A 27,085-nucleotide genomic window follows, 5' to 3' on the forward strand; every position below is an offset into this window, starting at 1 on the left:
AGATTTGTGCCAGCTACTTTCTCTGGAAGTTTTGTCCCAGAGGGGTACTGGCCTGATGTCAGCTGGCGCTCTCCTGTATGAGGTGTTTGTCAACCCTTGTTGGGAGGTTTCTCCCAGTCAGGAGGCATAGAGGTCGGGGACCCACTTGAGGAGGCAGTCTGTCCCTTAGAAGAGCTGGTGCGCTGTGCTGGGAGAATCCCTCTTGTCAGGATCAGCTGCTCTCTTCAGAGCCAGTAAGCAGGAATGATTAAATCCGCTAAAGCTGCACCCAAAACTGCCCCTTCCCCAAGGTGCTCTGTCCCAGGAAGCTGGGGGTTTTTGTCTGTAAGCACCTGACTGGGGCTGTCACCTTTCCTTCAGAGATGCCCTGCCCAGTGAGGAGAAATCTAGAGAAGCAGTCTGGCCACAGCTGCTTTGCCACACCCAGCCCAGACCTCCCAGCCTCCTTAGCTCTGTTATGAGAAAACTGCCTACTAAAACCTCAGTAATGGCGGATGCCCCTCCCCACACCAAGCTTGATCATCCCAAGTCGACTTCAGACTGCTGTGCTGGCAACAAGAATTTCAAGCCAGTGGTTCTTAGCTTGCTGGGCTCCGTGGAAATGGGACCCACTGAGCTAGACTTGGCTTCCTGGCTTCAGCCCCCTTTCCAGGGAAGTAAACGGTTCTGTCTCGCTGGTGTTCCAGGCCCCACTGGGTTATCAAAAAATACTTCTGCAGCTAGCTTGGTGTCTGCCCAAACAGCCCCCCAGTTTTGTGCTTGAAACCCAGGGCCCTGGTGGGAATCTCCTGATCTGCAGATTGAAAAAACCTTGGAAAAAGTGTAGTAACCCGGCTGGGTAGCACAGTCCCAGGTGCCACTGGGGTATGAAAAAATACTTCTACAGCTCACTTGGTGTCTGCCCAAACAGCCACCCAGTTTTGTACTTGAAACCCAGGGCCCTGGTAGGAATCTCCTGATCTGCAGATTGCAAAAACCATGGAGAAAGTGTAGTAACCTAGCTGAGTATTACAGTCCCTCATGGCTTGCCTTGGCTAGGGTAGGGAGGTTCCTGGCTCCTTACACTTCCTGGGTGAAGCGACACACCACCCTGCTTCTGCTCACTCTCCATTAGTTGGACCCGCTGTCTAACCAGCCCCAATGAGATGAACTGGGTGCCTCAGTTGGAAATACAGAAATCACCTACCTTCTGCGTTGGTCTTGCTGGGAGCTGCAGACCGCAGCTGTTCCTATTCAGCCATCTTGGCCCCTCTCCCACCCCTTTTTTGGGAGAGGAGGGAGTCTCGCTCTGTCACCCAGTCTAGAGTGCAGTGGCCCAATCTCCGGTCACTGCAACCTCCACCTCCCAGGTTCAAGTGGTTATCTTGCCTCAGCCTCCCGAGTAGCAGGATCACAGAGGTGCACAACCATGCCCAGATAATTTTTGTATTTTTAGTAGAGACAGGGTGTTGCCGTGTTGGTCAGGCTGGTCTCAAACTCCTGATCTCAGATGATCCTCCTGCTTCCGCCTCCCAAAGTGCTGGGATTACAGGCGTGAGCCACCGTGCCCTGCCACCATTTCATATTTAAGCCTAATAGTAAATAGTAAGAAGTTGTATTTTGAAAAGCAAGCCCAAGTTTTAAAACATATTATTTCAAAGTTTTATAAAATTCCATATTTATTCATAAAAGGCCAGTATTTATTATCTTTTATTATCTTCCTTTTTCTTTTCTTTTAAATGGACTCTTGCTCTGTCACCAGGCTGGAGTGCAGTGGCGTGATCTCGGCTCACTACAACCTCCACCTCCCAGGTTCAAGCAATTCCCCTGCCTCAGCCTCTTGAGTAGGTGGAACTACAGACATGTGCCACCATGCCCAGCTAATTTTTTGTATTTTTTAGAAGAAATGGAGTTTCACCATATTGCCCAGGATGGTCTCAATCTCTTGACTGTATTTTGTATTTTTAATTGCAATTAGTGTATATCAACTAAACGCTATATAGATGTCCCGATCACCTCCAGTTTATTCTAGTGAACTGCACAAAGATTATCGTTTTTCTATGTGTGCCAGGATATAAAAGATATTGGGACATATTGGCATAGAATGTCTAAACAGAGAGAGAGAGAGAGAGAGAGAGAGAGAGAGAGAGAGAGAGATGCACAGGTGGATAAATAGACATAAATGGGAGAAGGGCTGACCCATCCTGTGTGACTAGGAGGAAGACGGTAATGAAAGTTACAGAATATAGCCGGGCACGGTGGCTCAAGCCTGTAATCCCAGCACTTTGGGAGGCTGAGACGGGCGGATCACAAGGTCAGGAGATCGAGACCATCCTGGCTAACACGGTGAAACCCCGTCTCTACTGAAAAATACAAAAAACTAGCCGGGCGAGGTGGCGGGCGCCTGTGGTCCCAGCTACTCCGGAGGCTGAGGCAGGAGAATGGCGTAATCCCGGGAGGCGGAGCTTGCAGTGAGCTGAGATCCGGCCACTGCACTCCAGCCTGGGCAACAGAGCCAGACTCAGTCTCAAAAAAAAAAAAAAAAAAAAGAAAGTTACAGGATACAGGCTACTTTATACATTCGTGATAGAAAGACAAAGTAGTTGAGGATATTGGCAAGAGAATGGTTGAAATTATGGGCAATGGAAGTGAAGCTGAGTAGGGATGAAAGGAAGATAATCAGATAGGGATAAAGTTAAGAGTATCGAAGATCTGGTAGTCAGTATGATGCCAAAGAACAGGTATGTGTGGGATTACCTATGTGGGAAAGCTGAAAGAATATTTTGTTGACTAGATGGTGGAATGTAAATATTTCATATTCAATGAATTTACGCCTTGGCCACGAAAAGCTTTGTTGTCATTAAAGCAGAGGTAATGGGAAGTGAAAGGGAAAGTAATGTTGGGACCCTGGGGGTTCTGAGCTGCTGGCTAGTTCAACAGTTTGATTTCCTCCAAGCCAATGAAGTAGAGATTTGAGAATTTTACAAGAACGGAGGCAGCCCTGTCCACATTGTTAGAACCTAGTTTAGTTCTTGAGCCACAGAAGTAAAGATTTGTTCATATGTAAGATCCACTATAGTTTTCAGACTCTTTATCAAAGTGCAGCACTTCTTAAAGACCCTCCAAAAAGTAGGCTTACGAAGAAATGTAAATTCCCTGGCAAGTTTTGCAGGTCATTCCAAAAAAGCATAGTTTCATGCAAATGAAGTTTCAAGACAATTACCTCCCAGATATTTCTTGCAAATACATTGTCAATCCCAAGTGTTGTCTAGAGAGAAATCTTGCATCTGCCACTGTGTGAATTTCTTCTAGAAAAAATTTTTTCTTTGCTTTGCTTTTTTTTTTTTTTTTTTTTTTTTGAGATGGAGTCTCACACTGTTGCCCAGACTGGAGCGCAATGGCATGATCTCAGCTCACTGCAACCTCCGCCTTCTGGTTTCAAGCAATTCTCCTGCCTCAGCCTCCCAAGTAGCTGGGATTACAGGTGCACACCACCATATCCGGGTAATTTTTTGTATTTTTAGTAGAGATGGGGTTTCACTGTGTTGGCCAGACTGGTCTCGAATTCCTGACCTCATGATCCGCCTGTCTCGGCCTCCCAAAGTGCTGAGATTACAGGTGTGAGCCACCACACCCAGCCTCTTCTAGAAATGGTTTAAGAGGACTTCAGAAATCCTGGACTCCCAGAATGTATCTGAATATATGGACTATTCTTTTGAGGTATATTTTGTTCTTGTTTTCCTTTTTTCGGCAGAAGATGAAGAGAAGCATCAATAAAATCATGGAGCCCGTGTGTCAGTATTTATATGAACCCAAGAAGAATCTATTAATATCTCTGAGATACTAAATCATATAAAGTTATAAAGTACCTAACACAGCATCCAGGACTTGGTTTGCATGCAGAAAATGTGAATTCTTTTTTGTTTTTCTTGAAGACTTAAAGTACTAGAAAGGAGTTTGGAAAAGAGAGAGACAGAGGTAAGCATAAAAGTGACACACCCTAGACTGTTAATTTAGAACCATTCCTGGTAAACTATTGTAAATAGTTTGTCTAACTTTGTGATTAAAATTTAAAACAAATAGTTCATTTTTAAAGGGAAAATAGGGCTTCCAATGATCACTATTCTAGCTCTAATCAATGCTGTTGTATAAATTATATTATTTTTGGTTTTGCCTTAATTCCAGCTGTATCTCCAGTATTCTGAGTATTGCATTCAAACACCAATCTGTCTACTTTGTTATAAATATGCAGAGTCAGCTCTTAGTTAAAAGTTAGAGAAGGACAGTTTTTTCCACATCTAGGTGACTTTATAAATTCACTACAACAAATATTTGAAGGAAAAAAAAGGCTTTCTGAATAGCCATCCCCTACTTCTCTTTCTTGGACAGTTTCATTTTCAGGCAGAAGCAAGGATTAAAAAAAAAAAAAAACCCTCCACAGGAGGGGACTCTTACTACAGTGCTCCTCATGCTGTCAATCAAACCGAGAACCATCTGTCCCACTTTAGATTTCAGGAGCCATCTTGCACATCTGCTGTGCCTTTTCTATTGCCACTTATAGAATGCACTAAGAGCTGTTAGATGAATTAGGGGAACCAGAGTGCAGCTGCATGTAACTGGTTTGAATTTTGCAGCTGGGTCCTACACATCAATCTCAGTCTTAAAAAAAAAAATGTTTAACGAGATTAGAACTACAAAATAATTTATTTATAATAGTAACTTCTAAGAAAGTGGGTCTTAAATTTTTGTTCTCTGAAAGTTTAAAATATATATTTTTACAACTCTCATCAAATGTTCAAAATTAAAGTCAACTGTAACATTTAAATAGTTATTATAGTTATTCACGAGCTCCTCTTAAGAAAAAGTGTCACATGAAAAAAAATGTTTTTACAACTTTGACTCAAGAGCCAAATACTTTCTGATATAGAAGCAAGTTTGATGCCTGTTATAGGAATGCTAGAAGTTTCCAGGCCACAAAGCTAAAATATTAGCAGCTTTAGGCCAGTTTTTGTTTGTTTGTTCCCGCTTTGGGACAGGGTCTCACTCTGTCACCCAGGCTGGAGCACAGTGTAGCTGATCGTTGGCTCACTGCAACCTCCACCTCCCCAGCTCAAGTGAGCCTCCCACCTCAGCCTCCCAAGTAGCTGGGACTACAGGCACATGCCACTACTCCCAACTAATTTTTTATTTTTTGTAGAGATGAGATTTCACCATGCTGCCCAGGCTGGTTTCGAACTCTTGGGCTCAGGTGATCCACCCACCTCCGCCTCCCAAGGAGCTGGGATTACAGGCGTGAACCACCACCCCCAACCAGTTCCTGCAGCATTTTCATATGCCTGTAAGATAACACTTACCACATCACAGTTGTGTGTTTACCTGTTTTGCCCACAATACCAACTCTTACAAGTAAAGGGACCCCCCACCATATCAACAGTATTACGTATACCAGGCTCTTTCGAAAATGTTTCATTAAATGAAAAATTATAATATGTAATAGAAAAAGTGTTGTGATATTTCTTGAAAGATGCAATTGGAATTCCACAGGCTCTTAACTTGACACCCATCCTGCATCATGCCGGATAGAGGTCATGACAAGAGCCTGTGGAATTCTTCTGCACCTGTACCCATATAGTATCTTTTCCTCCATGGCACACACAGCTCTTCTGCCTGTGCTCTTATCCAAGACCAGCCCTGTACTTGTGAGGTAGATTCCATCCTCTCTCACCTACTCAAGGTATTCACCTACTCAAGGTTGAGCACCTACTCAAGGTACTCATCTCCAGCAGTTCTACCCATTCTGTCTCCCATCCTTGATTTCTCTTCACTATAAGAAAATTCCCATCAGCTTACAAATGAGTTATGATTCTCACCCTTAACAGCAACAAAAATCCCAAAGCTTTTCCTGACCTCACATCCTCATTTATTTGCTCTTTTATGGCAAAACTCCTTGAAAGAATTATCTCTACTTCCTGTGTCCAATTCCTATCTTCCCAGTCTCTCTTGGACTCACTCCAAACACTTTTACCATAGGCAAATGTCCTTGTCAAAGTCTCCATGACCTTTGTGTTATTAAATCAATCTTTCAATTCTCTATCCTTGTATTATGTGACCTATTCTAAAGCGTTTGACACAGTCAATCACTCCTTTATTCTCTTTTCTTGTTCCAAAATTTGGCCCCCTTTTCTTTTTTCCCTCTATCTCACTGACCACTCTTTTTCAGTTTCCTTCGCTGGTTCTTTCTTGTCTTTCTGATTTCCAAATTTTGGGGTGCACTTTGACTCAGATAGACCTTGGACATCTCGGTAGTCACTTTCTTGGTAACCTCTGGTTTCAAGGCTTTAAATACCATACTATAAATGCCAAATTTAGTTTAGTTTAGTTAGTTTAGTTTAGTTTTGTTTTGTTTTTGAGACCAAGTCTCACTCTGTTGCCCAGACTGGAGTGCAGTGGCATGATTTTGGCTCACTGCAACCTCCGCCTCCTGGGTTCAAGCATTCTCCTGCCTCAGCCTCCCAAGTAGCTGGGAATACAGGCATGTGCCACCAAGCCTGGCTATTTTTTTTTTTTTTGTATTTTTAGTAGAGATAGGGTTTCACCCTTGGCCAGGCTCGTCTTGAACTCCTGACCTCAATGATCCACCTGCCTTGGCCTCCCAAAGTGCTGGGATTACAGGCATGAGCCACTGTGCCCAGCCCCAAATTTAGTTTTCTAGTATAGACCTCTCTCTGGAACTTCAGATGCATATGTCTGCCTACATGTATCTTCAGATGCATATGTCTGCCTACATGTATCTTCAGATGCATATGTCTGCCTACATGTATCTTCAGATGCATATGTCTGCCTACATGTATCTAATTTGAATCTCAAACTTTACGTACCTCAAACCAAATTCCTGGTCTTTAACACCACAACAGAAAAAAAAAATGAAATTCTTCTTTTCAGTCTTCTTCATCTTCTTCATCTCATTTGAAGGCTGTTCCTGTTTCCATTTCATTTGACTAAGAATCTGTGGAAGCATCCTTGACTCTTCTTTCTCTCTCACTCTACATAAAATTTCTTTGTGACTCCTATTGGACTTATCTTCAAAGTATATCCATAATCTGATCCCTTCTCATTATTATTATTATCATCATCATTATTATTATTATTTTGAGATAGGATCTCGCTCTGTTGCCCAGACTATAGTGCAGTGGCACGATCTTGGCTCACTGGAACCTCCACCTCCCAGGCTCAGGAATGGTGAACTGTATTATGTAGATATCTGAGGGCAATTACACAGAGCCTAAGATGGGTACCTGCTTGGCATGTCTGAGAAAATGCAAGAGCAGTGCTGCTGGAGTGTAATTAATGAGGGAAAGAATGGTGGAGTATAAGGTCTGGAGGAAAGGAGGAGAAAGACTGCAGGGCCTCCTATGCTATTGTAAAGACTTTGGCTTTTATTGGAGAAATGGAAGCCATTTGGAGGATTCTGAGTAAAGGAGTGGCTATCTGACTTTTAACAAAATCACTCTGGCTACTGTGTTAAGAGTAAAGTGAAGCAAGACGTGGAGGCCAGTTAGGGGACTTCTGCAATAAGTTAGGCAAGAGATCATGGTGATGTGAATCAAGGTGGTAGTGGGAGATCTAATGAGAAGGGATCAGGCCAGGTGCAGTGGTTCACACCTGCAATGCCAGCACTTTGGGAGTCCAAGGCAGGTGGATGGCCTGAGCTCAAGAGTTTGAGACCAGCCTGGACAACATGGCAAAACTCTCTCTCTATTAAAAACACAAAAAATTAGCCAGGCATGGTGGTGTGTGCCTGTGGTCCCAACTACTTGTAAGGCTGAGGTGGCAGGATCATACCACTGCACTCCAGCCTAAGCGACAGAGCAAGACTCCGTCTCAAAAAAAAAAAAAAAAAAAAGAAAGAAAGAAAGAAAAAAGAAAATTGCAACTCCTCTCTTCTTTTTCTCCCATCCTCAATCACTACCCATTGCAGACATTTCTCTTGTTCCAAAATTTGGCCCCCTTTTCTTTTTTCCCTCTATCTCACTGACCACTCTTTTTCAGTTTCCTTCGCTGGTTCTTTCTTGTCTTTCTGATTTCCAAATTTTGGGGTGCACTTTGACTCAGATAGACCTTGGACATCTCGGTATGTCTCGGGAGGATCACACCACTGCACTCCCGCCTAAGTGACAGAGCAAGACTCCATCTCAAAAAAAAAAAGAAAGAAAGAAAAAAGAAAACTGCAACTCCTCTCTTCTTTTTCTCCCATCCTCAATCACTACCCATTGCAGACATTTCCTGTCCCACTTCTATTCCCTGCCTTTTTTTTATTGCTCCACTTTGGTAGCACTTACTACAATCTAACCTCTCATTTTACTTATTCCTTGTCCATCTCTAGGTAAACCCCAGGAGGCAGGATTTTAATTTTTTTTCAATGATGCATCCCCAGTGCCTAGAACAGTGCCTGACACTCAGGTGCTCAACTAATATTTCTTAAAAGACTAAATAAATAAATAAATAAATAAATAAATAAATAAATTATAGTCATTAGTGAGTATATATCATATGCCAGGGACAGATAAGAGTATCCCTTGAGCCCAGGAAGTTCGAGGTCTGCCTAGACAATGTGGTAAGATCTCCTCTCTTAAACACATACACACACACCCAGTTCCTAAAAAGCTAACGCACTCTGCTCCTAAAAATCTAGATATTTTTGGCAGAGATAATAATAATACCTAATATTTCTCAAGCACCAGGCACTGTTCTAAGAATTTTACATGTATCATTTCATTTAGTTCTCAAAATAAGAGGTAGATACTATTAAATAATATTTTACAAACAAGGGGACCAAAGCACTGAAATTAAGAAGAACACTCAATGTCACAGAGCTAGTAACCAGTGATACTAGCATTCAACTCCAAACAGTCTGATTTTGGAACCCATATGGTTAAGTACTTAAGTCTGCAATTTATAATACAATAAAGTCACTACTGTGATTAAAGGGAACCTAGGTCATTAGAGGAAAACATAGCAGGGCAAACTTTCTGGGAGAGGTGATTTTGAGGGACTGCAGTTAGTTAGCCAAGGGAAGAATAAAGGAATGGGTGCTTAGGGCAGAAAGTGCAGCATATGCACAAACAGGTGAAAGAGTGGGGTGCTTGGGCATCCTACAAATGTTATTAGTAATAGCTAGAGAATAAGGTGGCAGAGAGAAGATGATAAGAGCTGATAAGGTAGACAGAGGCCATATCATGAAGGGCCTCAAATGTCATAATTAGGATTTTACACTTTAACTTTTTTTAACTTTTAAAATTTTTATTTATTTATTTATTTATTTATTTATTTATTTATTTTTTGAGATGGAGTCTCACTCTGTCACCCAGGCTAGAGTGCAGTGGCACAATCGACTCACTGCAACCTCCACCTGCCAGGTTCAAGCAATACTCCCTACCTCAGCCTCCCTAAGTAGCTGGGATTATAGGTGACCACCACCGCTCCCAGTTAATTTTTTTGTATTTGTAGTAGAGATGGGGTTTAGCCATGTTGGCCGGGCTAGTCTCGAATTCCTGACCTCAGGTGATCTGCCCACCTTGGCCTCCCAAAGTGCTGGGATTACAGGCATGAGCCATCACGCCTCGCCTTTACCTTGAAGGCAATAGGGAAGCCATAGATGGATTTTAAACAAGGAAATGGAAATAAAATAAGCTTTGGGCCAGGCACCGTGGCTCACGCCTGTAATCCCAGCACTTTGGGAGGCCGAGGTGGGCAGATCATGAGGTCAGCAGATCGAGACCATCCTGGCTAATACGGTGAAACCCCGTCTCTACTAAAAATACAAAAAAATTAGCCGGGCGTGGCGGCATGTGCCTGTAGTCCCAGCTACTCCATCTCAAAAATAAATAAATAAATAAAAATAAGATTTGAATTGTAGAAAAATCACTATGAGCTGTGTAGGTAACAGATTAAATTAAAGGAAAGGAGAACAGCTATATTAATTAAGGCTGTTTTAGTAATACAAGGAAAAAGAATAAAAAAGGCTTGAACTAAGATGGTTGAACTAAGTTCACCTAAAGATAGGTGAACAGATTTAAGAAATAATAAAAACATATAATCAAAAGGATGTGGTTACCAACTAAGGAGGGTTGTTAAAGAGGAAGAGGACAAGAATGATTCTCAGGTTTGGTAACAGTTCTGGGTGGTAGAACCCCTGACTGCCCTAGAGAATACTAGAGGGAGAAAAATTTGATTGAGGGAGAGAAGTATATCAGCTGAGTGTTGGATGTGCTGAGTTTACAATTGTCTTAGTTCCTTTGTGCTGCTATAACAGAATGCCGCAGGCTGGGTAATTTACCAAACACAGAAATGTGTATCTTGTAGGAGGCTGAGAAGTCCAAGATCAGTGCACCAGCAGGTTCAGTTGTATGGTGAGGGCTGCATTCTTCAGAGGGAAGGAACACCACGTTTTCATGTGGAGGAAGGGGTTAGGGCAAGCCAGTCAAATGCTGCGATGCCTCTTCTATAAGGTCCTTAATCCCATTAATAAGGGAGCAGCCCTCAAGGGATCATCCCTTGAGGCACTATCTTTTTTCTTTTTTCTTTTTTTCTTTTTTTATTTTTTGGAGATAGGTCTCACCCTGTCACCCAGGCTGGAGTGCAGTGGTGCAATCACCATTCACTGTAGCCTCAAACTCTCAGGCTCAGGTAATTGAACCACCTCAGCTTCCTGAGTAGCTGGGATTACAGATGCATGCCACCACACTCAGCTAAATTTTTTTGTATTTTTTGTAGAGATGAAGTTTCACCAACTTGTCTAGTCTGGTCTTGAATTCCTGGGCTCAAGTGATCCTCCTGCCTTGGCCTCCCAAAGTGCTGGGCTTACAGGCTTGAGCCACTGCCCTCAGCTAGCCTCACCTCTTAATATCATCATATTTGCAATACCTGGGTTTTGGAGAGAGCATGCACAAAACATAGCAGAATACCCAAGTGAAGAGCTGTAGTGAACAGTTGGATGTATTGGTCTGGAGCTACTAGCTTTATGACACTGAGTGTGCTTTGGTCCCCTTGTTTGTAAAAATAGTATTTTAATAGTATCCACCTCTTATTTTGAGAACTAAATAAAATGACACGTGTAAAATTCTTCTGATACAAAGCGACAGTGCCTGATCTGGGGCTCAGGAAAACATCCAGGCTACAGACATCAGGCCACAGATGAAGCTGATGTCGTAGTAGCAAAAGAGTAAAATGAACCCTGGGAAACACCCACGTTTAAAACAGTGGCTTTGAGCATCCAATCACCTTGGGAAGTTTTTAAAATACAGATTCTCTTGAGCCCCTCCCCAAATCTACTGAAGCAGAATCATCAGAGATGAGAAGGAGGAATCTAAATTTTTAAGTGCTCTCAGTTGATTTTGCTTGGGCCAGCCTGCAACTGGAAACCAGTGATTAAAATGATGCAAAGAAGAGATCGAGAAACATACTTTTAAAAAGAGGCAAGAAAGGGAATTAATAATAATGCCTAACATTTATTACACACTTAGTGTGAGTCAGGTACTGTTCTAAACACTTTAGAGCAATATAATATGAATCCTTATAACAACCTGATAGATATTTGGTAGTATTATCCTCACTCTATGGATGAGGAAGTTGAGATACAAGGGTGGCATATAATTTACTGTAGTTCATATTGCTAATAAGTGGTAGATCCAGGATTTAGATCTAGTCCCTGCTCTAGATCAGTGCCTCTCGGATTTTTTTCTTTTCTTTTTCTTTTTGGAGACAGGAGCTTGCTCTTCACCCAGGCTGGAGTGCAGTGGCTCAATCATAGCTCACTATAAACCTGAACTCCTCCTGAGCTCCCGCTCAGGCCTACTCAATCAGAATCTGCATTTTAAACAAATTCATAAGCACCATAGTCTCAGCTACTCAGGAAGTTGAGGTGGGAGGATCACTTGAGGCTAGAAGTTTGAGACCAGTGTGGGTAACATATCGAGACCCTGTCTCTACAAAAAAAATTGAAAAAAATAGCCACCTGTTGGTGGTGTGTGCCTGTGGTCCCAGCTACCCCAGAGGCTAAGGCAGGAGATTCACTTGAGCCCAGGAGTTTGAGGCTGCAGTGAACTATGATGGCACCACTGCACTGCAGTCTGGGCAACAGAGCAAGATCCTACCTCAAAAAAGAAAGAAATGGGCTAGGTGCAGTAGCTCAGGCCCGTAATCCCAGCACTTTGGGAGGCCGAGGTGGGCAGATCGTGAGGTCAAGAGATCGAGACGATCCTGGCTAAGATGGTGAAACCCCATCTCTACTAAAAATACAAAAAAATTAGCCGGGCGTGGTGGCACACGCCTGTAGTCCCAGCTACCCGGGAGGCTGAGGCAGGGGAATCTCTTGAACCTGGGAGGCAGACGTTTCAGTGAGCCAAGATCACGCCACTGCACTCCAGCCTGGCAACAGAGCGAGACTCCGTCTCAAAAAAAGAAAAAAAAGAAAAAAAGTTAATTTAAAAGGGCAAGGGCAGTGATAATTCTGTGCTATCAAACAGAGTGTGATGAGCCCAATCAATCTTATGCTGTGTATCTGTGGTCTAATTTAAAAATCCAGAATTTGAAGTGAGTTGTAAACATTCTTTATAAATTTAAAACGGTAGAGTGTTCCTGAGTAGAAAAGAAAAAAAGAAAAAAAAATCATAAAAGTGATTTAAGAATGAAAACTAACAAATGGAAAGTCCTTTTCCAAAGTTGTCCAAAAAACTGTTCTAATAAAGCAAAAAACTGTAATATTTTCTTTAAAATGTTTTTCCAAATTTATTTATTTATTTATTTTTTGAGACAGTGTCAGTGTCAGTGTCACCCAGGCTGGAACACAGGGGCATGATCTCGGTTCACTGCAACCTCCACCTCCCGGGTTCAAGCGATTCTCCTGCCTCAGCCTCCCTAGTAGCTGGGACTACAGGCGCCTGCCACTGCGTGTGGCTAATTTTTGTATTTTTAGTAGAGACAGGGTTTCACCATGTTGGCCAGGCTGGTCTCGAACTCCTGACCTCAGGTGACCTGCCTGCCTCGGCCTCCCAAAGTGTTGGGATTACAGGCATGAGCCACCACCATGCCTGGCCTGTTTTTCCAAATTTAAATGACAAATGCTAAAGAAGCCAGACATGAAACTGAATGAAGAAAATTGAGATGGATTTAATTTTAGAAAACAAGAGTATGAATATTATCTTTTCTAGAGATCATTAGTTTATAAAGCCAGCACACAACTGTATAATTCATATACCCCCAAAATACAAAAATAAAATTGCTCAGCATTAAACAATTTTTTTTTTTCTAAACAGCTGTTAACTAAACAGACTGGAATATACAATACAAAGGAAAATTTGCATAAAAGGGACAAGAGAGATTTCTGATAATTTTTTTTCTTTTTTTTTAAGAGATGGGAGTCTTGCTCTGTCACCCAGGCTGGAGTATGATGGCACAATCACAGTTCACTGCAGCCTTGAACTCCTGGGCTCAAGTGATTCTCCCCTGAGTAGCTAGGATTATTACCACATTATCAATCTTATGTCTTTTTTCACATTTATCTAAAGTAAGTTATAGAATTGACCAAACAAGGATTCAAATTGCTTACCATCTGTATAGTCCCTATATTAGTTATCCATTGCTGTGTAATAGAATATCCCAAGATTTAGCAGCTCAAAACAACATACGTTTATTATCTCATAGTTTTTGTGGCTCAGAAATTTGGGAGTGGCTTAGCTGTGTGGTTCTGGCTCAGGGTCTCTTACCAGGCTGTGATCAAGATGTAGGCTGGGGTTACAATCATCTGAAGGCTCTCTTGGGGCTGCAGTATCCACTTCCAAGGCAGCTTACTAACATGATTGCTAGCAGGGGTCTCAGTTCATCTCCTTAGTGCTGGTTGAGTGTCCTCATGATCAGGCATCAGGCTTCTGCAGAGTGAGTGATCTGAGAAAGAGAGGAGGAAGCTGCAATGCCTTTATGACCTAGTGTCAGAGGTCACACGCTGTCACTTCCTCCATATTTATTTGCAGTGGGCTACAGTCACACCCCCGTACTCCAGCTTGAGCAGCAGAGCAAGACCCCATCTCTAAAAAGAATAGTTGAACTAAACTGTAATCCAATTGCCAAAAACAACTAGCTCACATCATAAGCAGATCGATATGTACCATAGCAAATGCTTATTGCTGCGGCTTCCCAGATGGCTCTCTTCCTTCTTTTGGTAGCAATGCCTTGATTTTCTTTTGCAAAACAAAGTGTTCCTCACTTTCAGTTAGTGTGGTGATGTTGAGGTTGATTCCACCCCTTGGTTCTACCTATGGGCTCACGACTCAAGCTAGGCTCTTGTCCACACTGAGATTTGAGCTGAAAGTATTGGCAAAAGGCATACTGCTTCCACTGGGATTGCTCAACTGTTAGTTGAGCCTGGGAAGGAAGTCACTACAGAGGAAAGCAGAGACCAGAATGGAAGAAAGAGGTTTCTTGATGCTGTCTTTAGAATAGTTGGATCTAGCTGCACATGGAGTACAGATATACCTCTGGACTTTGCAGAAAAGAAATCCTTTTTTAATCTAATGTAGTTTGAACTGGTGTCTAATTTTTGCTATAAAGAGTCCTGATTAATACATGGACCAACATGAAAAGGTGTCTGTGAAATACAGCAAAGCCAAAAAGGCAAGATGCAAGACACATATAGATGAATTCATTTTTTTGTCAAAAAAGAAACTAAAAATTGTACCTAGTATGTACCCCCTAAAATTAAGGTAAAAACGCTTCTAATAAAATAAAATAAAAATAATAATCCTGGAAGAATATATACCAAACTATTACGAGTGTTCAACTCAAAAATAGAGAGAAAGAGAGAAAGTGGATGGAGTTTCTCTTTGGAGAATGGCATACAGGGGATTTTTGCTTTCTATATATTTCCTTATTTAAACTTTTTTTTAATATTGAACATATATATAGCAGCAGGTGGCCAGGACTCAATTCCTAACCTGATCACCTGACCTATATGACTTTGAGCAAGTTCATGTCTCTGAACTGACTTTTTTTCTCCTGTGAAAAGTAGAACATGGTAATAGCACCTAGGTCACAAGGTTGTTTTGAAGAATAAATTAGATAATTCCTTTAAGGTGCCTGGAAAAAATATGAAAAAAATACACCAAAATTGTAATAGTTGGTTTTTTGGGGGGAGGTGGGGGGAAGGGATGGTGAAGTTACCAATACATTTTATTTTATCCTATAAGCTTTCTATATTTTTAAAATTATAATGAAAAAATGAAATTAGTATGTCTGGTTTCCTATAAAATGCAATAATGGTTGAGAGAAAAAAATGTTAGCAATAATATCAGTATCTCAGAGAACTTTAGCACAATTTCCCATTTAGATGGTAGGTCTGTAACAGCACTACTAGATTTACACCCAGATAAAAATGTGTGGGGCCAGGTGGGGTGGCTCATGCCTCTAATTCCAGGACTTTGGGAGGCCAAAGCAAGAGGACTACTTGAAGCCAGGAATGCGAGACCAGCCTGGACAACATAGTGAGACTCCCACCTGTATAAAATAAAAAACAAAAAATTAGTCAGGCATGGTGGCGCACACCTGCAGTCCTAGCTCCTCCAGGGGCTGAGGCAGGAGGATCACTTGAGCCCAGGAATTTGAGGATTCAGGGAGCTATTACAGCACCACTGCACTCCAGCCTTTGAGCGAGACTTTGTCTCTAAAAAATACAATAAATAAAAGTGTATGAGGAGGGAAATCCTGGGAAAGTTCACAATCAAAAGAAAACACTTGAAGGAAGTAATAATAATCTCTTGTATTCGTACAGCACTTTTTACTTTACAAATGCCATTGAATTGTCCAAAAAGCCCATATAGGTATTGTTATTTCCGCTTTACCAACAAGAAGCTGATGCTCAAAGAGATTAAATGACAAAAATCACACAATTTGCAAATAACAAAGGTGGGTCTTGAATTCAGGTTTTCTAGGATAAAAAGAAAAAAAAAAGATGAAAAAAAAGAACATAGCATTAGTATGTTTCAGAATCTGGAGAACCTTTTTCTAGAAGTTGCCCATGATCATAACATTGGATATTTTTTCCTGTGACTTATTTATTTATTTGATGTGAAGTTTCACTCTTGTCACCCACGCTGGATTGCAATGGCACAATCTTGGCTCCCTGCAAACTCTGCCTCCCAGGTTCAAGCAATTCTCCTGCCTCAGCCTCCCAAGGTAGCTGGGATTACAGGCATCTGCCACCACGCTCGGCTTATTTTTGTATTTTTTTTTTAATAGAGACGGGGTCCCACCATGTAGGCCAGGCTGGTTTTGAACTCCTGACTTCAGGTGATCCACCTGCCTTGGCCTCCCAAAGTGCTGGGATTACAGGCGTGAGCCACCACACCCAGCCAGCCGTGTGATTCATTTTGGAAGGTCTTTTCATGCCTTAGGGAAATTCCACACTGTTACTTTTATCCTTTAAAAGTACTTTGTTTTTGATGTTGTTTAGTTTTTAATCAGAAAAAAAATTTTAGTGCATGATTTCTTGTATAGTTTTTCAAAAATAATCAAATTTTGGAATAGCTCCAGAGGTTTTTAGTGTGTGTAGATTTGCGCTGGGATAGAGATGAGAAAGGAAAATAGTAAAATAAGGAACTCTTATTGGCCAAAACTGGAGAAAATATTTACAATGTAAACATTAATGAACATAAAGAAGTCAAGGCATTGAAAGGTAATCAGTCTACATAGAGAGGGAAATGACATGTGGATTTGTAAAAATAGGCAGGAGCCTTAAATAAATCTGAGCCTTAAATAAATAAATAGTGTGTTTGTCCTAAAGGCAGTGCAAGAAGTCTGCCTCTCACACAAAGACCAACAGGGGCCATTAAAGGGAATTTTAGGAAGGGAGTGACATTGTCAGAATGGCAACAGAGGAAGTTGATTTTGGCAGCTGCTTTGGGAAAGGACTTGAGGAGGAAAAAAATCTGGAAACAAGGCTTTTCTCAAGGGGAGTAATGACTATACAATGCACATAGGTGAAGTTATAAAGATGGAAAAGATTGAGCACAAAAGAGCCATCTATTTCAAACTTTTATGGAAATGTTCTGGTTTTTAAATCATTTTAATCAAATCTTATTTGTCATCTATCTCTCCACTATACTTTGAATATAGCTTTCGTTAAGACTTACTCAAAATCACTATAATAATAGCATATTATAAAATTGCTTGGACCACCTGCACTGGTAAAATCAGCTCTCTTCCTACTATCATACCACTTTTAGCAGGATAGAAGGGAAGGCCACACAGCTGGCAAGGCTGCCACCTGCCTCTCTCCTACTTAGGACTAAGAAATCAGGTACAAAGCTGGGGCTATATATATTAACCGTATGTAGCATTCCAACAAGACTCAAGGAGGTTTGATCAGTATCCTAGTGCAGCCATCTGGGCATTCCAAACTCCAGTGATAAACGTTAACACTTGGACTTGAAATGTTAAAATAAAACACCCATTGTTTCAAATATCATTCTGTGTCATTAATTTATGTTAAGAGTATTGGAGGGTGGGTAAAAGGCTGTTAGACTCAGACTTTTAATACCTTTTAGCTTGTTGGGACATGAGTTTAAATTCTTTGAACTGTAGTCCTCCTTCTATTTATTCAGCACAGTTCATTGTTGGATAAACACTTAGCAGCCTGTAAGTTTTCACTCGGTTTGGTTTTGTTTTAAATCGTTGCTAATTTCATTTGCTCTGAGCTGCTTTGAATTTTTAAACAATATCCAGATAAATGGTGAATGTTAATAAATGTTTAACAGTTAGGAATTAATATTGCAACTGCCAAAAAGGAAATAATATAATAACAACAACTATTTTTTTCTCTTTTTTTTCTTTTTTTAGAGGCAGGGTCTTGCTTTGTCACCCAGGCTAGAGTATAGTGGCGTGATCATCGCACACTGCAGCTTCAAACTCCTCGATTCAAGCAATCCTCCCACCTCAGCCTCCAGTGTAGCTGGGACCGCAAGCGTGTGCAACCATACATGGCTAATTTTTAAATTTTTTTGTAGAGATGGGGTATCTCCCTATGTTGCCTATGCTGATCTCAAACTCCTGGCCTCAAGCAATCCCCTCGCTTCAGCCTCCCCAAATGCTAGGATTAGGCCAGGCGCAGTGGCTCATGCCTGTAATCCCAGCACTTTGGGAGGCCAAGATAGTCTCGCTCTGTCACCAGACTGGAGTGCAATGGCATGACCTCGGCTGACTGCAACCTCCATCTCCCAGGTTAAAGCGATTCTTCTGCCTCAGCCTCCAGGATGGTCTTGCTCTCTTGACTTTGTGATTTGCCTGCCTTGGCCTCCCAAAGTGCTGGGATTACAGTTGTGAGCCACCGCACGGGGCCACATGTTGTAATTTTTTAAGAAAAGAAGACTGATACCCACCTTCCCTTAGGTGACCACCAGAATTAATCCCATTATGCCAAATGTCATAAACTTCAGAGCAAACAGAAGTCCAAACCAGCTGCTTCATTCATTATCATTCAGACAGTTTAGTATATTCATAGATCTGAGCCAATTTCCCACTCCTCCCCAACCAAACAAATTCTTCCACTGTGTGCTTTGGAATTCATGGTTCCTCTTTCTCTAACTGAAGTTTGACTCACCTTTGAAGAAACTACATTCTCAGCTCTCTCAGTGGTCACTATGTTTTCTCCTACATCCTATTTTTGTAGGACCTAGAGGTGATATCCTTGTTTCTTGTCGTTGCTTTTAGGTATTTTTATGATTCCTCTCCCTAAAAATAGAACAAAAGAAAACAAAATAAATAAAACCCCTTAACTTTTTTGAAGCACATGTCAACAGACCACTATTCTTCTTTATTGAGTCATCTACCAGCCACTTACTAACTCTTGCTTATTCAACAAAGATTTTAGCATCGAGTTTTCTCTCTCTCTGTCCATCACTATCCCATACTGCTATGATTGGTGACTTTAGCATCCACAAAAAAATAATCCTTGTAAACACCCTACCCTCTCAGTTCCTTAATCTTCTCTCTCCTTCCTTTCTTCCTTCCTCCCTTCCTCCCTTACTCCCTTCCTCCCTTCCTCCCTTCCTCCCTCCCTTCCTTCCTTCCTCTTCCTTCCTTCTCTTGCTCTTTCCCTCTCTCTTTTTATTTCTCCCTTTTTCTCTCTTCTCTCTCTCTCTCTCTCTCTCTCTATCTCTCACAGGATGTTGCTCTGTCACCCAGGCTGAAGTACAGTGGTATGATCACAGCTTACTGCAGCCTTGACCTCCTGGGCTCAAGTGACCCTGTTACCTCAGCCTCCTGAGTAACTGGGGCCACAGGTGTACACCACCACACCCAGCTAATTTTTTCTATTTTTTTGTAGAGACAGAGTCTCACTTTGTTGCCCAGGCTGGTCTCAAACTCCTGAGCTCAAGCAATCCTCCTGCCTCAGCCTCTGAAAGTGCTGGGATTACAGGTGTGAGCTACCACATATAGTCTTCTCATTTCCAATATTATTTTCCTCCACTCCATTTCAACAAAACACCATCATGGTCATATATCTTGATAAATGGGAATTTATTATTACCATATCACTATATCACCCCCAAAATATTGTTTATTTATTTATTTTTCTCTTTTATTGTTCATGACCTAATGGGCAAGAACAAAAATCTTAACTTCTAGAATCCTATACTCTTATGATCAATAATGTGTTCACATGGATCTAGAGAGTGAAATAATAGACAATGGAGATTCAGAAGGGTGAAAGAGTGGGAGGAAGTGGGGGATGAAAAATTATACGTCATGTGTACAGTGTACACTATTCGGTTGATGGTTACACTAAAAGCCCAGACTTCACTATGCAATATATCCATATAGCATACAGCATGATATAGGATATAGCAGGATATAAATTCTCTCTAGTGTCCTCATCTTTTTTCAACTGTGTGGCACAACTTTCTTCAAATGTGGCATGTTTTCCTACTTTCTTTTATAGAAATAGTCCATTCAAAATGTCTATTTTTACTGTCTTTGTCACCTTGCATTTTCAATTTGATTCACTTCTTTTCCAGTATTACAGCGTCCCAACTACTCCATTCCAGCATTACCCTAGAAAACTGGAATGGACTATTTCTCCAAGCCTACTCTTGTCCAGATTCAACAGCAAGCAGGGCACAATGGCTCATGCCTATAATCCTAGCTACTTGAGTATGAGAGGATTGCTTGAGCCTAGGAGTTCGAGGCTCAGCCTGGGCAACATAAGAAGACCCTGTCTCTAAAAGGGTGGAGCTCTTTCTAGCTCTACCCTTATCACCACACTCAACCATACCCTTTGGAGTAGCCAATCCAGTGACCTACCACTTCTTCACTATCCATTCCATGCACATTACTTTCTTTTCTTTCTGGAGAAACCTAACTCTGTCTTAAATGTAATTCTCTGTCTACTTCACACTAGCACTGAGCAGTTGAACATTGCTAGAAAAAATATGTAACTCCATCCTGGCTAACACAGTGAAACCCCGTCTCTACTAAAAATACAAAAAAATTAGCTGGGCGTAGTAGCCGCCTGTAGTCTCAGCTACTCGGGAGGCTGAGGCAGGAGAATGGTGTGAACCCAGGAGGTGGAGCTTGCAGTGAGCCGAGATCGTGCCACTGCGCTCCAGCCTGGGCTGCAGAGTGAGACTCCGTCTCAAAAAAAAAAAAAAAAAAAAATGGTAACTATGTTGACTGGTCTTCCTTCAAAAATGTTTTAACCATACATCTCAGATCAGCCCTGACTCTGTTTAACAACCTTGCTACATTTTCCCTGGCCTTTTCCACCCTCCCAGATAATTATTTCACACCTTCTCTTCTTTCTTCAAACCTCAAACATACTTACTCCATTTCTAACTTTTAGATAATGACCACCCTTTGAATTGGAGAAAATAGAAGCAATAAGAATAAAAACCACCTCATTTTTTCTTCACTAAATCTATCAGCCTGCCAGGATCTGTAGATATGCACTTTGCCTTCCCTTCTGCTACCTTGCATAAACCATCAGTGCTCCCATCTGAAGCCAACATTTCCACATTAGATCCCATCCCTTTGGCCCACCAACGATTTCAATATCCCCTGCATCCACAATTTTTTCTTCTCTTCTTGACCACTCCCATCAGGATACAGCAGGATATAAATTTTCTCTAGTGTCTTCATCTTTTTTCAACTATGTGGCACAACTTTCTTCAAATATGGCACGTTTTCCTACTTCCTTTTATAGAAATAGTCCATTCAAAATGTCTATTTTTACTGTCTTTACTTTGTCACCTTGCATTTTCAACTTGATTCACTTCTTTTCCAGTATTACAGCATCCATTCCAGCATTACCCTAGAAAGCTGGAATGGACTATTTCTCCAAGCCTACCCTTGTCCAGATTCAACAGCAAGCTGGGCACAATGGCTCATACCTATAATCCTAGCTACTTGAGTATGAGAGGATTACTTGAGCCCAGGGGTTCGAGGCTCAACCTGGGCAACATAATAAGACCCTGTCTCTAAAAGGAAAAGAAAAAAAAAAAATTCCACCAGTGACCTCTATCTTGCTAAATCCAGCAGTGGCATGTCAGTTCTCATTCGGCTTGGCCTCTTAACAGTATTTGATTTGACGATCATTAATTCCCTCCTTAAGCATATCTTTACTTGGCTTCCAGAGTCTCCATTCTTCTTGCTTTTTCTACTTCACTGGTCACTCCTTCTAAAGACTGTCTTTTCATTCTTTCTTTTCCTTCCTTTTCTTTCTTTGTTTCTTTGTTTCTTTGTTTCTTTCTTTCTCTTCTGTCTTTTCCTTAATTCCTTCCTTCCTTCCTTCCTTCCTTCCTTCCTTCCTTCCTTCTTTCCTCCCTCCCTCCCTTCTTTCTTCCCTCCCTCCCTCTCTCTCTCCTTTCTTCTCCTTCTTTCTTTCTTTTTGAGACAGGATTGTGCTCTGTCTCTCAGGCTGGAGTACAACGGCATCATCATAGCTCGCTTTACCTTCAACCACCTAGGGCTCGAATGATGCTCTCACCTCAACCTCCTGAGTATCTGGGCCCACAGGCAGACATCACCACACCTAGATAATTTTTTCTATTTTTTATAGAGACAGGCTCTCACTTTGTTGTCCAGGCTGGTCTCAAACTCCTGGACTAAAGCGTTCCTCCTGCCTTGTCCTCCCAAAATGCTGGGATTACAGGTCTGAACCACTGTACTCAGCCCACATCCAGTCTTTACCCATGTTTACAAGGCCCTAATGTTTTGATCCACCTCTCTGACCTCATCCTGATAACTCTCCCTCTTCTACTGCTCTTCTTTGAACATGCCAAACTTGTTCCTGTCACAGAGGAAAAACAAGGCTTGTAAAAAAATCTGATTTTGCTTTTAGGATAGACAAAAACTTAGCAGTGTTTGGGTTAATTAAGCATGCTGTGGCCCAAATTAATCTATCAGTTGATGCAAATTGCATTTATAATCTCATATATATTTGTGCATTGATTGTTAAGGTGATGAGACAATGAACTCCATGGACATGTCAGAAGACTCGTAATCATATAGTACTTTGGTTGTTGCTGACACTAGTTGCTCTTTAGCCAAGTCCACCTTGATTTGGGTTATTCATGTCACAATGCACTACTTTTTTTTTTCTCGTGGGATATGAGAAGGAAGATATTGCTGTCATGATTAATATATTAATAAGCATTCATGAAATCTATCTCGGGGTTATTTTTTAAAAAACTCAAGGCTCTGCTTCTTCTCTGCGCCCTTTTTCTTCATTCCTCCTGTGGAAAAATGCCCACAAATCACTTTTCCCCCTTCTTTTCTCTTCCCTTTATTCTCATTCTCCTCTCAAAACCTGTTAGGAGAATTCAACTTGCCTCTAATTCTAAGCTAGATTAGGCAATAAACAACCTGAGGGCAGAGACTGTGCTTGTGTTGTTTCCTGCATTCACAGTACCTGCCTAATCTAAGCTAGATTAGGCAATAAACAATCTGAGGGCAAAGACTGTGCTTGTGTTGTTTGCTGCCTTCATAGTACCTACCACATTGCTTTGCATATACTTGGCACTAAAAATAATTGTGGAATGAGCATGTGAATGGAAAATGGAAATTGCTAAGGCTGCAGACAGCCTTAGGAGCTAATAGTAAAAAAGATCTCATCTTTGTAGAAATCAAAATGTTTCCTGAAGAAAGGTATTGTCATGTCAGAAAGTCCAGCAACTGTCCTTTAAGAAAATTCCTAGGAGCATACATTACTCCTGTAAGGCTAAGGCCGAGACCTTTGACATGGCCATGATGGTGAAATTTACAACTATTAAATTTTAGCCTTAGCGTAGCCTTGCAGGCTCTGGAATCCAATGTTGTCAACATTCTAAGAAGAGATCCACTCTTTAGGACTGGACTGGCATTATCCAAACTTGTAATAATGGTGTATAAACCGGAATGCCAATTTATTACTTTATAATGAGAACTATAATGACTATAGGAATTGGAATATATGAAGTCTGTATAATCAGTTCATGCCTGTAGGTAGACCTTTATAAAAAGCCATATCAACTAAGAAGGTTTCCTGGTGAGCAGAAATTTGGAGACGCATTGTAGCATAAAGATTAGGACTCAGACAGACTTGCTTTTAGATCCTGAGTTGGCCACTGACTAGCTCTGTGGCCTTGGGCAAGTTACTTATTTTCTGAATGCCTTCATTTTCTTATCTGTAAAGTGGGAATAATAATAGTGCCCAGCAAACCAGAGTAGTGGCTCATGCCAGTAATCCCAGCACTTTGGGAGGCCGAGGTGGGCGGATCACTTGAGGTCAGGAGTTGGAGACCAGCCTGGCCAACATGGTGAAACCCTCGTCTCTACTAAAAATATAAAAGTTAGCCAGGTGTGATGATGCATGCCTGTAGTCCAGGCTACTTGGTAGGCTGAGGCAGAAGAATGACTTGAATCTGGGAGGTGGAGGCTGCAGTGAGCTGAGGTTGTGCCACTGCACTCTAGCCTGGGCAACAGAGTGAGACTCCATCCCCCTGCAAAAAAAAGAATAGTCCCTACCTGTACTAGATACTTTTTGGGATGTCTTCACAGGACACCCTGGTTTACTTCTCTAATAATAAACACTTTCCCCCCCTTTCTCACTTCCTCCCTCTATGTGGCCCTCTAGTAACGCTATTTTTATGTTGTGACCTTGCACCACTGTTCACAGGGAAATAAATAAGGGGTGGACTCCTTATTTAGGTAGGGCCAATCAGGTTCCCTTTCATAGGAATTTGTAATTTAGACCCAGAGATTATATCCAGTCTGGTCTGTTTGCTTGAATGAAGTCATGTAAACTTGGGATTGGAGGCTGCCTCTGTGGAGTTAATGATGCCTGTTCACATGCGGCTAGAGTTAGTTGAGTCTGGGTCTGAAGAAAAATGGGAGAGGGGAAGGAAGCAGGCTTGCCCAGAGAAGCAGAGACTGGGACCATAAGCACTGGAGAGAGAGCCTGGAGTATTGCCTGCCACCTCCCTATTCCAGGCCCTTCTGAGGCTCAGCAGTCTTCCCCTATCTTAAGAAGTCCGTGTGTCCTCTCCTAATGCTCCCCTTCTTGCTTTAGCTAGTCAGGGTTGGCTTTTCTCATTTGCAACAGAAGAACCTTGACCAGCTAGGCATGGTGGCTCACACCTGTAATCCCAGCGTGAGGGAGGCCGAGGCAGGAGGATCACTTGAGGCTTTGAGACCAGCCTGGCCAATGCGGTGAAACCCCATCTCTACTAAAATTACAAAAATTAGGCAGTCGTGATGGTGTGTGCCTGTAATCCCAGCTGTTTGGGAGGCTGAGGCATGAGAATTGCTTGAACCTGGGAGTCGGAGGTTGCAGTGAGCTGAGATCATGCCACTGCACTCCAGCCTGGGCAACAGAACAAGATTCTGTCTCAAAAAAAAAAAAAAAAAAAAAAAAAAAAAGGAACCCGGACCAATACAGCACTACATGATATTTTTAAGAAGTCAGCAAGTGAACACATGTAAAGCACATGTAATAATAACATTCTTACCACTAGGATTGACAAACTGAGGCCTTCAATCGTGGCATCCTCTCTCCATAAGGGCTTGAATAAAGGCTGCCAGCAATTTTATATGACTCTCCTATTTGTATACATCTGTAGCTAACCATTCCCATTCTGATGGACATGCATATCTTTTTAGATACAATGGCACATATTATCCTTTCCTGATAAGCCGTGTAGGGTTGGGAGCCATTCTGTCTTTTTATGGTGATTCTGGGCTTCTCTGATTCATTATGTGTTGGCTTTAAAATGAATTCCAAGATGACCTTTAGACCTCTCTTATTTCCAGAATCCTTAAGGATGCTTATGTGTGGTCCATAAATACTGATAATAGTTTGTGCCCCTGTGGGCCTGCCCATTGATAGATACCGAATACATTAAGAGGACTCTGTTGTCTGTCCTAGTCTCACCCACCTCAGATTCATTAACAGGTTTCTTTTGAGACAGAGTCTCGCTCTGTCACCCAGACTGGAGTGCAGTGGCATGATCTCGGCTCACTGCAACCTCCGCCTCCTGGGTTCAAGCAATTATCCTGCCTCAGCATCCCGAGGAACTGGGAATACTGGCATCCACCATCTCACTCGGATAATTTTTGTATTTTTGGTAGAGACAGGGTTTCACCATGTTGGCCAGGCTGGTCTCGAACTTCTGGCCTCAGGTGATCCACCCGCCTTGGCCTCCAAAAGTGCTGGGATTATAGGCATGAGCCACCGCGCCCAGCCTTTACTTACAGGTTTCTTAGGGCCACTCGTAGGGGACACAGCCAGACTGTTCTGTCTCCCCAGCTGCTCTCAGTGGACTGGACTGACATTATTCAAACTTGTAACAATGATGTACAAACCAGAATGCCAATGATAAAATATTATACTCTTGCTTTCTCCAATTTTCTGTTAACTTTCTTAGATGGCAGTCTCCCAAGAGCTTTCTCTGTGGTGTAGACAAGGGCAGTGAACAAATCTCGGGAATAGTATATAGGCCAGTTTGATTAAAATATCAGAGAACAGTGGGAGATGGCACTAGAAAAACAGCTTGGGTTCTGTAATGTAATTGTCATTAAAGCAAACAAACAAACCAATAATCACAACCACCACCCAGATTCTCTGAGACTGGTAGAGCCTTCATCTATAGATGGGCACGGTGGCTCATGCCTGTAATCCCAACACTTTGGGAGGCCAAGGTGGGCGGATTACCTGAGCTCAGGAGTTTGAGATCAGACTGGCCAACATGGGGAAATCCCATCTCTACTAAAAATACAAAAATTAGCTGGGCATGGTGGCAGGCACCTGTAATCCCAGCTAATCAGGAGGCTAAGACACGAGAATCACTTGAACCAGGGAGGCAGAGGTTGCAGTAAGCCAAGATTGCACCATTGCACTGCAGCCTGGGTGACAGAGCAAGATGAATTTATCTCCAAAAAAAAAAAAGAAAAACTTTCATATCTAGGGAGAAAGAGATGAACGTGAAACCCAGATACTTTCTCTCTCACAATCACTCAACAACGACTTCTGCCTCTGCTATCTTGGCCATGTGTTACTGCTGTCTCACTGGCACTGCCACTTACGTGCTATTGCCACCATTTTTACTGATTTTGTGGAAATTCTTCAGTCATAAGCTCCCCAATATGAAGGACATTTTTGATGTCAGTACCATTTTGGAGCCTAGAACAAATTGTTTCCTTACTTGCATGAAAATTACCAGGCTGACATTTGTACAGGCTAAAAATGTTCACATAGCAGGACTTCTATAAATAGATCCAAAATACTAAATTGTGTTAAGTGGGATTTCACAACAGCCACCAGATATGTACATATGGGTTGTAAAACTTGTCTATGGAAAATGTGACCTGCCAAAATACTGAGGCATGCAAAGCTGACAATTTTCCTGTGTGGGGTTGGCCCCTCACAGATAAAGATTTATATTGTTTCATTGATTGAGTGAAAGAGCAAAATTCTCTAGAAACATATCCTCCTGCCTCCTCTTTCCTCTTCACTGTTACCTGAGTTTACCAAATAGCACCTTTCATTCTTCTTCTTTTTTTTTCTAAAAAGATCAAGTGATGCTTT

At 41.8% G+C, this 27,085-nt stretch overlaps 1 protein-coding gene across 2 annotated transcripts in view; it reads right to left on the reverse strand.

Annotated features, from left to right (window-relative positions):
- LOC105464784 (OCIA domain containing 1) overlaps positions 1-13,899 on the reverse strand; it is a 57,757-nt gene extending 43,858 nt beyond the window's left edge. Inside the window, exons 1-2 of one of the 2 annotated variants that reach the window (XM_011712834.3) lie at positions 13,743-13,896; positions 3,849-3,924 (exon numbers count right to left, since the gene is read on the reverse strand). The gene's annotated coding sequence lies outside the window, so the exon portion shown is untranslated. Of the gene's footprint in view, positions 1-3,848; positions 3,925-13,742 lie in introns of both variants that reach the window. The other variant, XM_011712833.3, reaches the window with a different exon arrangement.
- Between the last annotated feature and the right edge of the window lie 13,186 nt (positions 13,900-27,085).

Source organism: Macaca nemestrina, chromosome 3 (genome assembly GCF_043159975.1).
Source record: "Macaca nemestrina isolate mMacNem1 chromosome 3, mMacNem.hap1, whole genome shotgun sequence".
NCBI classification, from domain to species: domain Eukaryota; kingdom Metazoa; phylum Chordata; class Mammalia; order Primates; family Cercopithecidae; genus Macaca; species Macaca nemestrina.